The sequence below is a fragment of the Pleurodeles waltl genome, chromosome 4_2 (assembly GCF_031143425.1).
Source record: "Pleurodeles waltl isolate 20211129_DDA chromosome 4_2, aPleWal1.hap1.20221129, whole genome shotgun sequence".
Taxonomy (NCBI): Eukaryota; Metazoa; Chordata; class Amphibia; order Caudata; family Salamandridae; genus Pleurodeles; species Pleurodeles waltl.
In genome coordinates, this window is record NC_090443.1 from 948300082 (window position 1) to 948305790 (window position 5709).

Genomic DNA, 5709 nt, shown 5'->3' on the forward strand with positions numbered 1-5709 from the left:
CCTCACACCCTCCCTTGTGTGCTAGGCGGCTGTACTCACCGTCGTTGTCTTTGCCAGTGTTGGTGTTCCAGGTGGAGCATAACGTAGAAGATCATCGGAAAGACTTGCAGTTCAGGTTCCATGGCGGCGTGGTTTTTCCCTGTGTCTCCAATGGTGAGTCCTTTCACTTCTGTGATGTGTTTCCGCCAGGCTTTTGATGGCGTTGTTACCGCCCCGGAAAAAGGTGACGGTTTGCAGGGTCTTAATATGGTGGGCGGAAACTTGGGTGCTAAGAAAATCAGCTTTGTCTCACTGTGGCCTCCTGGTGCAAAACCAACATCTTGAGCTAGAGTTCTACAATGATGTACCTGACATTGAAGGTCCATATCTTTGAACCTTACCTCACTGAACGGTTTTGGCATCCATTTGAGCAACAAAGTCACAAGGAAAAAACTTTGACTGGGAAGACCCACTGGGTGCAACTGACCTTTGCTCCAACACAGTCATCCTGACAATGTGCCTTAGTCCTGGTCATCTGTGAAGTGTTGGTTTTCAATGCACTTTTGCTTATTAATTAATTTGGGTGCAGTAGACAGTTGGGCTTTGTATATCCCTGCTAGACAGTCACAGACAATAGGCAGCTTAGGTGTGACTGGATGCATCATTACTAGCAGGATGGGAGAGAGGAGCTGGACCAAACCCCACTTACACTTGAATAGGCTGTGTTTTGTCTCCATACAAAGGGCTGCATAACCTCTGTAGTTAGTCTGGAGCTGGGACCAGGAAGGCAGGGCACCTATAAACTTCAAAGGTATGCCCTTAGAAGCTTCTCCGTACTTCAAAGGCACAACTTGGTGTAAGTACTGGACCTTAGACACCAACTCTCGAGTACACTCCTGGACCTCTGGATACTCTGCCAGGAAGGAAGAAGGACTGCAGTACTGCATAAAGGACTGCCACTCTGCTGGACTGCTGCTTTAAAGGGCTGCTGCCCTGCTGTGCTGAACTGCTGCCCTCTTGCCCGGGTGAGTAGTACTGCATCTGTATCTACTCAACCCAAAACCTTGAGTGACTCCAAGGGCCTCCTGCTCTGAAGCCTCAGGGACACAACAGGCATCAACAACCTTGCATCTGTACCTTGACTCTGCCCAGGCCTGGACCCTAGGAAGTTGGTTTAAAGTGTTGTACCACCCTCTGTGGATCCAGTTGGACTGACGCATCTCCTCTGCAGTGTGGTGCAAACCTGAGCAGAACCAATGCATCACTGCTGCTGCTGCATAGCACTGTGCAAAGCATCCTCAGCACAGGCTCCGCATCCTTTGTCGATGGCTACGCCAGACTCTGCACCAGGGCCTCTTACCTCCTCAGAACCGACATGTTGCCCATGAGTCCACACTGCATCCTTAACTCTGGACTTTACATCGTGAGCCCCGTCAATGGGATCCTCGAAGTCAATGCAGACCCTCGCATTGCAGCCTCACCGCATTTCGGAACCGATGCATCACTTCGGCTTTGCAAAGCATCAACGCAGATCATCACAACACTATGCAAACCAGAGTTTAAGCTACTTTATTCGGTGGGCCTAACTGAGTCCCGGTAGCCTGCTCAAGATCCATTGTGGTTAGCCTTAACTTGTGACTTTGGCCTGGCCAGAACAGATATCCACAGTTGGTGCTTTGTGATTTTTTGAACTATTTTCACTAAAACCTTTAAAATGTCATGCCTCCGGTTCTACTGATTTTCTTTTTTTTTTTTTGTCATTTTGGTCTTGTTTTATCTATTACATTGACATTTTGGTGTCTGAACCTTTTTGTGTGGTGTTGTTCACATTATTACTGTTTGAAGTGTTGCACAAATGTGCCAAGCTATCAAAGGGTCGAGCACATGTTAATTTAAGGTTGGCTTGTGTCTCACCCTGACAACGACTCACACCCCGGTCAACCAAAAACCTAATTTCTTACAGAGGACATAATCCTTTCTATTGTACTAATCATCTATGGATATTCCTGGAATATTCCTATATATATTCTCATTTTAGATGTTTTGGGGCTAATTCCAAAAGGAATGTAAAATAATGTACTCCAAGAATGTTTTTTTATGTATTCTAAAATGGCTTTTTGAATAGACCTCCTGAATGGTTCTCACTTAGAGAAACAAAAAAGTGATGATTGGAATGCTTGAATGACCGATAAGTACTTGGCTGCATACCAATCCATCTTCTTTTTGTTGATAATTGTGGCTCTGAAATAAGGCGGCTATCCTTAGCAAAATATCCGCATTCACATTATTTTTTTCTTTTTTTTTTTTTTTTTTTTTTTTTTCGTCCTCATAATTATCACCCATGCTTTGGTAGAGGAAAAATGGTACCGGACGGGGGAAACGTAACCCTTGGGTCGTCCCGTTTGGTCTACGTTTTATTATTCTCCCAATCGTATGCCATCAACCAGGATATACTATTTTCTATGAAACCTAGTCATAACCAAAGCATCGCCCAGTATTGGGTAAGGGGAGTACTAATCATTGGACTTAAGTTGCACGAGGAGGAGACCAGACAGCAAAACAGTAATATACTATTGGTAGACATTTTCCCAGTTCATCCAGAAGTTATCCCTTCTAGAAAGGGGACCTCGTTGTTCCATTATGCACATTCGATTTACAGATATTTGCCAATCCTTAGAACGGGGGGGAAAGGGGTCAACCCATTTACGACAAATTTCTCGTCTAGCCAAAAGTATTAATACAAACAACAGGTGCTCCTGATGTGCTGACAATTTTTGATAATTCATACCCTGTTCACTGACCCCAAACACCACCATAGAAAGATCCAATTTTACGTTCACATTAAATATTATCTTTAAAGTGTTTCCTATCTCCTCCCAATATTCCCACAACTTTGAACATTGCCAAAACATGTGTATATCGTTTGCCTTATCGTCACCACACCTCGGACAGTTTTTCTGAGTTTTCCCGATAGCTGTTAATCTGGCCGGCGTCCAGTAAACCCTATGAAGTGTGAACAAATGGTTTTTCTTCAACTCTGCCGGGCTGGTCGTGAACCACAATTCTGAGCAGGACCTATTCCATAAAGATTTCACATCTAGAGTTGGAAAGATCCCCCCCCACTTCGACAAGGGAAGGGATGTCCCATCCCTTGTTGCTTCCAACAGAGCATGGTACCACAGAGCAACTTCCTTATTAATGATTTTCTGGTTTAATTTCCCTTCCCATATATTCCTTCCTATTTCTCCTATTTGTTGCGATTTAACCCAACTAGCTATCTGAAGATACTTGAATTTGGAGACTGTGCCTCCAGTCCCTTCATAAAGTGTCGACCAGCTTAACAGTTCTGGTCCTTCCATTATCTGGCCCCATCTTACAATCCCACTCACTCTCAAAGGAATTGATAATTTATCAGTGAGGCATTCAGGAGTGCCAGGTGAATCCCAAATGGGGGAAGAGCTGCAAAAATAGGGTATCTCTAGCACCTTCCGAAAGTGCATCCAAATGTTGCATGCATGTCTGAGTGTCTTCAAGCGTACCTTCTTGAAGTACTTAGGATGGCCGAATTTATATAGAAAATGATCTGCTTTTTCCTCGAGGTGTGCCGTTAAGGCTTTCCACGCCGGATCATATTCTGACTTCTTATTCAATAGGTTTCTAATGTTTTTTAATTGAAATGCCAGATAATACTTGAAGAAATCTGGAGACGCAATGCCCCCCCACTCTTTTTTTTTACTCATCTTTTTCCACGAGATCCTTACTCCTTTAGAGGCCCATACAAACGAGGATAAATCCCCCTGTAGTTTTTTAAACCAGCAGTTCTTAAACTCTAGTGGAATAGTGTTGAATAAAAAGGTGAATTTTGGGAGAATACACATCTTCAAAATGTTGGATCTTCCAATTATGGAAAGAGGGAGAGCGGCCCACGTCTTTAGCAATTTTTTGGTTTCTCTGTATGTTATGTTAAAATTTAGTTTAGGTACCTCATTTAGATCATTTGTTAATCGTATACCCAAATATCTGATCTCTTGTTTGACTAAAGGAGAAGCATAAGTCAAATTCCAACACATTATTTCTGTCTTTTCTGTGTTTACGCTGTAACCAGAAAGTTTACCAAATTGCTCCATCAAAGTATTGAACGCTAGTAGGGTAGAACTAACATCCTTGGTGTATAGCATAAGATCATCCGCATATAATGCTACTTTTTTTTCCCAGTCCCCACTTTGAAATGGAGTAATTTCCTTACTTAACCTAAGAGAAATTGCCAGAGGCTCAATATATAAGTTAAAAAGCAAGGGAGACAATGGACATCCCTGTCGCGTACCCCGCCAAATCCTAAATTCTTGTGATAACTGGCCGTTGACCAGAATTCTCGCTGAGGGGCATCTATACAATTCCCTGACTGTCCTAACAAAAGGAAATCCCAAGCCTCCTTTTTCCAGCACTAACCTCAAAAAAGACCAATTGACCCGATCGAAGGCCTTTGCTGCGTCAAAAGTCAGAATCGCCAGAGGGGTCTTTTCTTGTTCCGCCAGATCTATTGCAGCAAATAACTCATGTGTTACATCCTGGAGATACCTCCCTTTCATAAAACCCTTTTGATCCGTATGAATCAGATTGCCTATGGCACTCCCTAATCTCCTGGCTAAAATCCCTGTATAAAGTTTGTAGTCGGCATTCAACAGGGAGATGGGTCTGTAAGATGCACAAGACATTGGGTCCTTACCTGGCTTTAAAACTAGACAAATTATAGCCTCTCTCCAGGATTTAGGCGTCTGAGCCCCCTCAACCAGCATAGAATTAAATAATTCTAATAAAAAAGGACTAATAACTTCCCCCAAGACCTTGTACAATTCATTAGGTAGATTGTCTGGACCAGCGGCCTTTCCTTTTTTTAACGCTTTTATGCCTTCAATAAGCTCAGCCTCATTTATTTTACAATTTAATAGGGTCTTTTCAGAATCTTCTAGAGCTGGAAGGTGTAGTTTTTCTAGAAAATCACTAATCGACTCGTCTGAATTAACCAGGCTTTCTGAGTATACGTCTTGGAAAAAAGATACAAATGCCCCCTCAATCTCTTCTTGCTCCACACAAATCGTATTGTCCGATTTGACTGCTGAAATATATCTTTTAGAGAGGTCTGACTTAACCTTCCATGCTAGTAGCTTACTGCAACCTTCTCCATATTCATGGTGAGCATATCGGCTAGCTTCCCATTTTAACTTACTGCGATTTTCCAAAAAAGCCTCTAGCTTAGTCCGAACATTAACCTCTTGACATATCAAGTCCTCTAATAAATTGACCTTCTCTTCTGCTCGTGCTTTATGGATTGCAGCTTGCAAGGTTTTTAGAGATAATTCCATATCTCCCAATTTCTCTTTTTCTTCACGATGTTTGTATATTGCCAGGCTCATAAGCCTCCCTCTAATATAAGCCTTAAAGGCGTCCCAAACACACCATAAACTTGCCGTACCTTGGTTCAAAAGAAAGAAATCTCTTGTGTCTTTTTTTAATGCTTCTACTATAGAGTCGTCTAATAGTATAGCGCGATTAATTATACATCGAATACCTTTATTTACGACCCTGATATCCAAGTGTAATTTTACAGCTGAATGATCTGAGAGGTGAGCTGGATTGTGGGCTACCTTTCTGACCTCTGGGCATAAACTTTTATGTATTAAAAAAAAATCTATTCTAGATCTATGCCCATATTTTTTATTGTAAAATGTA